The sequence below is a fragment of the Cydia pomonella genome, chromosome 1 (assembly GCF_033807575.1).
Source record: "Cydia pomonella isolate Wapato2018A chromosome 1, ilCydPomo1, whole genome shotgun sequence".
Classification (NCBI taxonomy): Eukaryota; Metazoa; Arthropoda; class Insecta; order Lepidoptera; family Tortricidae; genus Cydia; species Cydia pomonella.
Window position 1 is genome coordinate 24,389,375 of NC_084703.1, and position 12,066 is coordinate 24,401,440.

Below are 12,066 nucleotides of genomic sequence, written 5' to 3' on the forward strand. Positions count from 1 at the left end.
CGAAATTCAAAAATCGCCCCCCAGAGGGCCAATTCTATATCGTCAAATGCCAATCGCAAAGTAAAAAATAAAAATGTTTTGGGATTACGGTTGCAACGAATAGTGATGCGATGATCGCAAACTTATTTGGATTGGCGTTTCTGTAAACGATTGTCACTTGGCTAGGCCTCCTGAAGCGGACATTGATGGTCGGCCTGACTTTAGCCGTATAAAACAGACTTTAGACTAGTCCTTTTTTTGAAATCCAACCAATAATAAAATTATTCACTAAAGTAATTCTAATTATAACAATATCCTTACTATTTTCACAATTGCGCGATTATATATTATCATGTTAACAGTTGCCGTGAGGAACGACACCATGCTGATGCATTTATGATAATGCCTTTATTTCTAAGCATCCTTAAGCACCCACCACCCTTAGCGAAAACCGACAATGCGGTAGGTAATTTTCGCCCACAATCGTGATCAATAGTTTAAATGGGTAATTTTTCACAATTCTATACTATACACAACAACTCGGAAAGGCTCTCTTTTATTAAAGCAGCATGCATAATTGCATTTTATCCTGGTGCATTTGTCACGCTAGCTAGTAGGAAGGAAGTAGTGTATCCAAGAATATTAACTAGATTAGATTTGTAATATACAGCTAGTATTATCTCCGCGGTGGTGAGGTGAGAAATCTTTTGTTTAACTCAGCTGCAATGTTGAACCTCTCGTACTTTGAAGCCCTTGCAACGATAAATAGGTACCTACCTATACCACTTTTTGAAACACTCAGTAGCTGCGCTTATGATTCAATTGGAGTATTTTTCTTACTTGAATGTGATTACATTGCTATTAGCAGAAGTAAACAATTTAGCACCCTTGTTAAACAAGTTATTATTTTAAACCTATTATTGTTTTCCAAGTAGATGTATAGGGTAGTTACTGTTGCCTATTATCTACTGTCGATAATCACTGCGAACCAAATTTAGAGGTTGGAATTAGGAGCGTAACTGCACGCACTACCTTCCCTTCAGTAAGGCGCACTGTTAAATAACGACTTATTGTTGAGGATCGCAGTTACTTTACGGTTCTGTTGTTTTAAGTGTGTAAGGTGCATCGATGCTTTATAGTCCAAGATCCCAGAGCCACCAAACCTTACTTATTTTCTGATGAATAAAATATATGTAATGTATGGGATAGTATAGTGTTGGTATGCACTTTTAATGTCTGCATACCTACTTGCTATATTGGTCCGATGGCCATTTGTCCGGTATAAGGTGCTAAAGGTAGGTAAAAATATGACTAACTTTTCTTAAATTGTCATGGCTGATTTTTATGTATGTTTTAGAAAATATTGTTATAAATTGATAATCAACATTGCCAGACCATTTCCGCCGGCAGTAACTTTTACCAGACGATTTAAAGCTGTCAAAATTTTTTTGTAACTTTACATTTATTCTCACTCTTGATATTTATATATGATAGAATAGAATAGAAATCTTTATTGCGAAACCATGGTACATAATAGTTGTTATATTAGAGTGTGAAAACACCCCTGTTAGGGCATTGCAAATAATCTTACATCTAGGTATTCTAGTTTCTATCATGTAATGTTCTTAATTAAATATAAACAACATTGTCTAAACTTATTAAAGAATTAACTAAGAATTAAATAGTCGTACCTAAATTAACATTTCAGTACACAAGGTGTTAATTAAGGATATATAATATGCAATAAGGGTACTGTTATATAATATTTTGTAAGTAGCCACACTAATTGAGGGATGGTTGGTGGCCCAACCATCCCCCAGACCCACATAAAGTTTATGTGTGTGTGAAACTTTATGTGGAAAATAAGTAAGATCTGGCGGCTCTGGGATCTTGCTCTATTAGTGGGGCCATGGTTCAGGAAAATGGTCATCATATGATGCCAAAAATGTGCTGAGCGTTTTTCGCGTCACCACGCGATTAACGAGATTGTTCGTCGGGTTTTTGTCTCAGCCAACGTACCCTGTGTCCTGGAGCCTTGATCCAGTTAGTTTTGTAGTTACCGTTCGAATGGTTCTTTGGTCAGGGCATACAGGATGCTAAGTGTGTCAGCACTTTTGCTCCGTCTCATACGGTCGCAACTGGAGATCTGTTGGATTGTCTGTAAAGTATACGTCTAAGCAGAAGTATGCCAAGTAGGAGACAATTATTGATTAGTCTGCGGAAGGGGAATTTGTCAGAGACTTGGCTCGTCGATTCAGAGATAGGGGTTGTGATAATCGCTTAGAATCTTACCTATCTAGGTGCGTAGACAAGATGCCAGTCGTTAACGAAACGCAACTGTCTCTATCGCACTAATATGAAAGAGAGAGAGAGAGAACGTGAACGTTTGACAGCGCCCTGCCCGCGTAGCCAACGTGCCCATCGTTCACGCTCCGTGGCGAACGAAACGCAACTCTCACAGTCGCACTAAGAGAAATAAGTATGAGTGATAGAAAGAGATAACTACGATACGCTACGCAGCGTTAACGATTGTAACGTTGGCTACGCGGCTCGATTTACTTAACAAATTTCCTTGGCGATTCATTGCAACAACGCTGTAAGTTTTTGGATGACGTTTAGCCAGCTACATAAGCTGTACATGTAGTATTAATATAGTGATATAATTTACAAGGGCAGTTAGTAGTTGAATTTATGTAATTTAGGTAGACCATTCAAAGAATGTGTATGTTGAGCGGCGATACAGATAAATTACGTGCAGGAGTGACATACCTACTGACTTGTTTTGTTTTTCATGGCTTATCTATCACAGTTACAGCGCGTGATTCAGACGAAGAGTACAATAAATGAACATTTACGTATATGAGGCACTGTCTCATGCGTTTATTTCAGGCTAAGCTAGTTAAGCGGTGCGGGCGGGTGCAGGGGGCTCTCTGAAACAATATGGCGCCGGCTTATCAGCAGCCATCGCGCGTCACGTGCGACGCCCGCCCCTCCCTCACCGCGCATCCGCCACCACTGCGTTTTATTAGCTTTTCACGGAAAACATTCGACAAAAAACAACTGATAAGATCGCGATGAAGGTGAGCGGCGCCCATCAATAATCCGTCGATGTATTTAGCTATCAGATCCGCGCCAAGGATTAGGCGCGCGTCGACCGCCGCCCGGTGACGCAAACGACCACTCCAAAGCCACAATACACTTTACCACTGCACTGACACTTCGCTAATGGAGTTGTTACTAAGCTACCCTTGTCACGAGCGCCATAATCATACATATTTAACTACTAGATCAGCATGGGTATACATAGGTACTAACCTATTTTAACTTTTTTTATGGTTTATCTTATTAACAGTGGGTACGCGAGCGCCGTGTTAAGTGTAATGAGACGGACGGTGCAGATACGAGTACTCCTAATCAAATCTGTAGGTCTCTATCTGATAATTACTCCGTATCAGGGATGCTATCGCGATATCTTGGGATACGGAGATACGGCGATGCGCCACCAGCGTCACCCTACTAGACTCATTGTGACGCGATGTCACTAGAACAGTAACAGGGTATTTAGCTTGGATTCGTGGTCCTGGTGTCGAGGGAGACCTAGGACGATGTAGGAGGTGCAGTGTGCGGCGGGGGCGACGGCCCCTACAAATATTTGCTGTCGGCGTTGTTTGCTTACCTTATCACGTCACTCGCGAACACACCTAAAGCGGAGCGGCGCGTCCGCAATGCTAGAACCCTCACTTGCACAACACTCGTCGTCACACCTATAAGCGCCATGCTAGAAGAAACTAGAATACTCTTTACTTAATTGTTATATTAAGTAAGAAGGAAACAAACATTAGGTATATTTTCTTAGATATTGATAATCAAATAAGTATTTTTTTTAGAAGGCAGTCTGATGGAAATTCATTCGCTCACAGAGCTCACTCGACAAAATTCATTGGCACCCTCCGACCATTAGGCTTAAAACAGTTTAAAAAGTCATTATAATGTTTTAATTTTGTACAGCATCTTTGGTATAGTCAACTCCAAAAACTAAATCGTTTTGGCATGACCCACCTTAGTTTGCATCTTAACATCGTTTAGCAAGCGGTAATATCTAACTTCAAATAGTCTACTCACTTGTGGTGCGCACACATTTATTTTGCTCCACTTCTACTTCTCGAAACAACATAGATGATTCATCGATGACTTAGTGCGAGTGCATTCACGTGTTTTACGATCTTATTGTTTAGGACTATCGACATACTTGCAACTCTTGCAAGTGCATTTGAGCTGTAGTAAAACGTAATTATAGAAGGCCTCGCTTGCGCGCGTTGTGGGGTGCTACGGCCGTTCGACTAGGCTGTATCTGTTAGATACGATTATCAAAAGTTTAAGATAACCGGTCTCACATTAGCACATAGTTAAGATAAACGAGATAACGTTTTGCATATCTAAAGAAACCTGCGATAAATCTATTTGAAGGGTCATTGCTCTACACCCATGATATAACATAAAGTAAACGACAAAAGTTGCTACCTATATATCTGACCATATTTTGATGAAAAATTAATATATTTCATCATTGCTTTACAAGTTTTTATATGAATAAACAACACATAAGAATTGACCTGTTGCTCGGTATGAGATTGTGTGAATTCGTGTATTCTACGCCAACCGCTTACGGAGTAAGTACGGTTCGTGGGTTCTAGATAAGGCACTACGAACGACTATATTTACCCGCGAGGCTTACCTTACCCCTTAGGGCCAAATATTTACACATGAACTTACATCAGATTTGAATAAATTTACCAGCAGGCCATGTGGGCAGCCGGCGGTAAACTTTACTGGCAGGCCACGTGATACGAAATGATCCTACAAAAATCAAAATCTCTTCTCGTTTAATGCGGAACAGATTATTTTGCCCTATAGACTGCTAGACTTACGCCTGGAATAGCATCCAAAATAGGTAACTTCCCCCTGGTGTGATATCTTTTTAGTGTGTAAGTGTCTTGGTTAAGAACTATAAAATTATACACATTAGATTACTTTTATTCACTACCGCCACTAATGTCAAAGGATAGTACTTATAGGTAGGGCGGCAAGTATTGCAGCCTTATGAGGTATAGAACATTACGGCCCAAAGAATATGGAATTTCCTAGATTCAACGAACATTAGTAATGAACTTTAAAGGGCCGCCACAATACATCACAACCAGTGTTGGCCGAACGTTAATTAAAATTGACCTTATTGAAAATTAACCATTAAACCGTAAACCGTAACGGACGCTTAAAGTTTACGGTTCAATTTGTAATAGTTAATTGTCAATATGGTCAATTCTAATTAACGTTCGGCCAACACTGCCCACAACACGCAATATTAAATAAAAAATAAAAATATTTTAATATTGCTAGGAACTAGAAACTTCGTAAACAGGCATTTTGTTAAAATACAAGATAAGTGATTTCAGAGCCATTGCAAATTTATCCCTTAAAAGGGTTAAAAGGGGGTTGAACGTTTCAATTGGGAACGAGCACTTTTTTTTGTGAATGATGGACACTTAGTAGACAGATACAATATCACTAAACAAGAAAAGTCATTTCAGCGTTTTTTTTTTTTTCATAGGACAAAAAGGGGTTGAAAAATTATGTCGGGTATAAAATAGTTGTTTAGTTGAACCTGAAACTTCGTAGAAAGACATTGTAACAGACAAAGGCCACGGGGTGATGTACATTTTTTAAACTAACTGTTAAATTGTTGCGCAATGTCCAAGTTGAATTTGAAGTCGAAGGCGGGCGACACCTAGTATATACAATAAAAATAACAACGCTATAGTTCGGCGTGAACTATTTACTAATGTACTTAATAAATGTTAATGTACGCACTAGCTTTACATGACACGAGGTGGGGTGGATAGTACAAAAATCCGCACATAAAAGTATAAAAAACTTTTATCCCCACACATATCATAAACCCTCTATGATGCCTTCAAAATCCGTAAATACTGGCCAACATTACGATAAACTGTTTTGTTACAAATTTGGTTATAAATTTGGAACTTCTTGAAAAAAGAAAAGGTATTCGATTTGACCTCTACTCTAATATCAGTCGACATGCCTTTTTGTTCGAAATGAAATGTCAATTGCATACAATTTTGACATATCTCGCATGTTAGTTTGTATCAAATAATACGGAAATAGGCCCCCGACTCTAGTTTGTATCTGAATTTTAAAAAAAACTACGAATGCGTGACATGCGTTTCATTTACCGGCATTTGACGTACAGTTTAATTAATTTCAAGTATAATGAATATGTTTCGTTGTTGTTAAAGTAACTATAGCAAAAATTTCCTGTAAAATGAGCGATAAAAATATTTTGGTGACGCCACCACATATCCGAGAGTTCCGCCAAGAGAGCAACGATGCTCCTACGTTGGCTGTAATTAGGGTTAGTGAATATATCATAGAAAGTTTATCATATGTGTGTAGATAAAATAGTGTATGTAATCGTACATAATTAGGCATTAAAACACTCGTGTGATCCTTTTGTATTTTAATGCCTTTTATTATGTAGCAGTCACATAAACTACCATTAAGTACGGATTTTCAGTGTATCAATTTCGCTATAGCGCTGAGGTTATCATGCATTACCTACATTTTTATCGTGCATTTTAAGCGCACAAGTTTTAAATACATATCTACCAGCCATTGTAGGGTAGGTAGTTTAGCCAGTTTTCGGCCAGTTAAGTAAAACTTCGAATTCAAATGGATTTTATGAACAATATATTTGACAAATCATTGTCATTTTATGATTTTTAGACTAAAAATATACCAGTAATGCACTTGCCATTGCCATGTTTCTATCAAAATTACAAAGTTATATTTATATAATTAAAAATATGATACAGTAGCAATTTAGCTGGATTTTAGACACTTTTTGTGGTTCTTGGCCGCTTGTTAGCTAGTTGTCGGCCGCTGTCATTTATGTTTTTAAATTACTCTTATTTCACAATCAAAAGGATTTATTATTGAATAAAATAATAAATGTTCAATGCTACAATTATTGTTCGGTATAATTTAACAACTGTCGCTTTCGTATTTTATTCTTAGTCCTGTCCTTTTTTTCGGCATCATTGACATTGCAGCCAGCTATAGCTATCTATAGCTATCTAAAAAGTTTAATATTAATTTTTAAAAATTATATATGCATACATGTAAACAACATTGCACGTTAGTTGACTGTATCAATCAAAATGATTAAAGTAGAATGTATCATTAAAAATTTAAAGTATAATCTTAACTTTGCGCAGCTTTGTGATCTTACGTATCTATCAAGATGGAAGGGATCCCACCTCCGTTTAAGAAAAAATAAGAGTTGGTCATACCCTCTCTCCCTGCCCCCGGAAATAGTCTTACGTAATAAATGAATGGCGCATTATGATCTTCGGCCTTATTGTAATGTTTATTGTGTCTCTCTAAAAAAATTGGGCGTCTATTAATTATGTGAGGTATTAAAGGGATAAGGGGGAAGGATTTAATCCAGTTATCCCCAGATATCATATGGCTCTCAGCAAATACCTATCACGTATTTTTATCGGATATAAATAGTGTAAAAAGCGAGAAAAAGTCATTAAATAAAACAAACGGAGAAAGGGAGTAAAAATAATTTCAAAAGCAACGCAATTAATGAACTCCCAAAGGCATTATAAGCAATACTTTGAATCTGGAGCCATATAAAAAAATTTTTTTTCAAGGGCCGAAAAGTAAATTAATTTTACTTGTTTTTCGGCCATCATAAATTAGCTAGGCCGAAAACTAGCTTTTTTTAATCATTTTCTCAGTCGCCAAATACAAAGCGACCGATACCTAACTACATGTATTACTTTGATACAAATAAGTATTTATTTTATATTTAGTTTTTTGGCTCTCATTCAATAGGGTAATCAATTAAAATTTACGTGCCCCAAGCCCGTTCTCGGCCGGGCGGCCGAAAGTTAAATATCATTGTGACATTGCATTTAGTTAACCAACCATAAAATAAGTCTCGGCCCCCAATACCACTTTGTGGCGTTTGGAGTCGAGACACTAGGGCCGTGGGGTCCAAGCGCCAAGATACTATTTAAGGATATGATTAAAAGGCTCATAGACTCTACCGGTGACCAGAGAGCTGGCAGCTTTCTCTCGCAGCGCATAAGTATTGCCATTCAGCGAGGGAATGCTGCCAGCATCTTTGGCACAATGCCGCGGGGCCCTTATTTAGATATATTTTAATTTAGATTAGTTTTTACCATTTTGTTTTATTATATGCTGTATGTTTCCCATTAAATGTTAATATTGTAATAATTGTGATTTGTGTATATGGAGGTATGATTATGTAGTGTATGATTATGTAGTCAAGCAGCCGTTCAAATACCATAAAATTCAATTGAATTATTACAAATATTTTGTACATTTAAATCAAAATATGTACCATAAATTCAACTTATCCACAATGCACATTAACATTAATAATGAAAACCACGGAAATAATATTTTTACTTGCCTCGAAAAATATTCAAGCACAACTTTTCACCTTGACCAGCATTTTTGTGCACTGACGAGCCAATCAAAACGTCATCAAGCAAACAAATTTAGGATATGTCAATGTGAACTGAATTTATCCGATTATCCTCATTTTGTCAATAAAAGCGGTAAAGTTGCCTTGTTATTGTTAAATAAATGATTTGATTGATTGATTGATTATTACAGTTTAACTACGTAGTGGCCGAGAACCAGAGGTGGCCGGTAAACCGGCTAAACTACCCTATACAATAATAGAAAAGAATCAGCAACAATTTTTCGCCCTTATTTTTCTTAATGGTTGCGCCTCGTGATTAATTATTTTGTTTTTTGTTCATTAATATTGTTGAAAGTGTACTATCGATAGCTTATACATAAAGTAAACTAATGTGGTAGTGTGGAGTCAACGGCCGGTAGTACCTACTTGTAAAGTCCAGCTATCGCTTCACAATCGCGTTAAATCACCGTACACTGTCTTGTACTAACCGTACAATTTTAGTCGTATCTGAAGCTCATAATACCTTGATACTGGCGAATTATAAAAGAAGATAATAAAATCACCGTACACTGTCTTGTATCAACCGTACAAAGCTCCCAATACCTCGATACTGCCGAAATAGTCCCACTGGACTAAAGCCATATTTTTTAAAATAAGTGCTTTGAATTTGATAGCTACTGCAGATGGCGTCATTCGTGCTCAAAAGGTGACGCTTGGCAATTCCGTTACCACAAAACACATGACGCGATACTTACTTTTACATTGCCCTCTTCTAAATTTGTCGAACTTGCTCCACAGTCCTATTAGTGTAAACTTTCCGCTGGCGTTCATAAGGGAGGTGTGCTTTCCCCACTTCTTTTCTCTGTTCTTAGGGTTCCGTACTCGACTAAACAAATATATACATTAAGGCCCAAAGCGCATTATTTCCACTAGTTAAATATATCCTCTTATAGTGAAGATACCAAATATTGTTTTTGTATAATTTTAAAGTTAAAAACAATTAAAGGCTCTTGTTACTGTCAAAATGTACATTTTTGCGGGCCTTAATAGCTTGCTAGTGTTCAATAAGGCCCAAAATAGTACTTTTATAAAGCTTGTATTTTTCAAGAGTGCCGGAATATTTAAACAAATAAGCAACCTGTATTGAGTAATTTTTACGTAATATCCTGATTCTTTTTTAAAATATTTCATCTTAAATATGTTTTTATAAGAAGCTAAATGTGGTGAAAAACGGTTTGCCCAAAGGGCAGTACACACTTTTACGATGCGCGGTGTGAAGTTTTGGAATAAGTCGAATACTTACGTTTACTATTTTAAAATGTCATGTATTGTATGTTATACTAGCTTAATTACTATGTAGGTACCTTTAGGTACCTACTTAATTTATATGTACATTAGTTATGTTCTAAAAAAACCTATTAGCTTTTTATAATACACATAAGATATATTAATTAGTTATGGTGGTACCAGACGGCTTTTATAAGCCATGTAGGAGTAAGGCTGTCTAATCTAATGTTGGAGTAAGTACATTACAGAGACGCTTATGACTGTAATCTAATATACGAGTCAGTACCTATTTACACAGTAAAATATAATTGAAATTTTGAAAAAACTAAGGCCTATTGCCTTATTACTAAATGTTAATACTGATAGCAAATGTGCAAGAAAGTATGTATATTATATATGATGGGCAAGGGTTGGGCAAGCCGCGGGCCCGGGGACGGCCGCGGGCAGGGGGAGAGGGCACTGCGCTCTGATAACGCGATAACAAATAAATATCTACGCGCTATCGGATCTCTAACTGTTATTACAAAATTTCCACCAAAATTGTATGATTATAAATAGAAAACTAGTTCAATCTGATTGGTCACTTCTGACTGCCCCCCCCCCCCCTAGTCATGTGACGTTTTGTAGCATTGTTTTTTAATATGTTTGTCAACTTCCCATTTTTCCATTGAGCTTAAACATCATATGCTTACGTATATGTACGCTGGGTGACAATGCAATATTTTGGTACCATCGAGCTGATCTGATTATGGACACGTTTGGGTTTGTTTGTGTCTTGTTTGATAGTTGAGTAATTATTTTATTAAATAATAATTAAATCGGACGTTCGTTTAGTACGTCGTCCAGTTAGTACGACGTAATATCAGCGGTCCCTTGGGCGTCGTTATAACTGGATTCTACTATGTTTACAGTATTGCAATATGTAGTATAAACCTTACTCCTTCGTAATAAGGCGAAAAATGTAAACATAATTTGACGTCGACTGGACAATCTTACACAAATCGACCTAATCTCACAGTAAGGCTTGTGTTGTGGGTACTAGACGACGATATGTATAATAGAAATATGTGTATAATTTAAATACTTATATACATAGAAAACATTCATAACACAGGAACAAATACCCGTGATAAGCACACAAATAGTTAAACGCGCTTACTAGGATTCAAACCCTAGACCTCCTGATTTGTTTACACGGCAGAATATCAAAGTACAGTCACGTCTGAAAACATCGACACAATCGAAGTGCCAAAAATATGTATACACGACCTTATGGCCCATATATTAGGGTAGTGTATACATATTTTTGGCACTTTGTCCGTATCGTTATTTTCAGACGTAACCGTACCTACCTTAACGTTTTTTAACCAGTCGAAGTATAAAGTTTTCATAACAGCAGAACTTGAATTACAAGCTGTATGTCTGAATAACTACAAAATAACAACTAATTTCTGCGTCGCTCTTCTTCTTCCTCGCGTTGTCCCGGCATTTTGCCACGGCTCATGGGAGCCTGGGGTCCGCTTGACAACTAATCCCAAGATTTGGCGTAGGCACTAGTTTTTACGAAAGCGACTGCCATCTGACCTTCCAACCCAGAGGGTAAACTAGGCCTTGTTAGGATTAGTCCGGTTTCCTCACGATGTTTTCCTTCACCGAAAAGCGAGTGGTAAATATCAAATGATATTTCGTACATAAGTTCTGAAAACTCATTGGTACGAGCCGGGGTTTGAACCCGCGACCTCCGGATTGCAAGTCGCACGCTCTTACCGCTAGGCCACCAGCGCTTCACTTGCTCGAAAAAGATCTTATATCATGGAGGTGTACTGAAGGACAAATGCCTATATTGTTCCGGCGGGAGTCATGGAAATTTCTGCGTCGCTATTGGGTTTTTAGTTATCTACATTTTAATTGATTCCATTGTGTTACCAAAATTACTCATATGTAGAATATAGTATTGTCTTGTATTTTTTTCATACACTACTTTTTAAGCTAGTTAGTTTGGACCAGTTTGGGGGGTATGTGGGGCTCTCACCACCCAGCTCTTTATACTGAGAAAAAGGGAGGAGCCACAGCCACTCGGACGTTCCTCATATTGTGCCATTTGGGGAGGTGTCCTGGGATCGCGAACATTCTATTACGACGAGCTTTGCTCCCCTTAATTTTGTAATTAATTTTATTAATCTTTGATGTAGCGGCAACGAATAGGTAATGAGACAGAGCGCATTGATTGACAGATCGAAAATAAATCGCTTTTTTTGCAT

General features: G+C 37.5%; 1 long non-coding RNA gene across 1 annotated transcript in view; it reads left to right on the forward strand.

Annotated features, from left to right (window-relative positions):
• Positions 1–12,066, forward strand: part of LOC133518554 (uncharacterized) — a 298,712-nt gene that overhangs the window by 75,672 nt on the left and 210,974 nt on the right. The gene's annotated exons all lie outside the window — the stretch shown is intronic.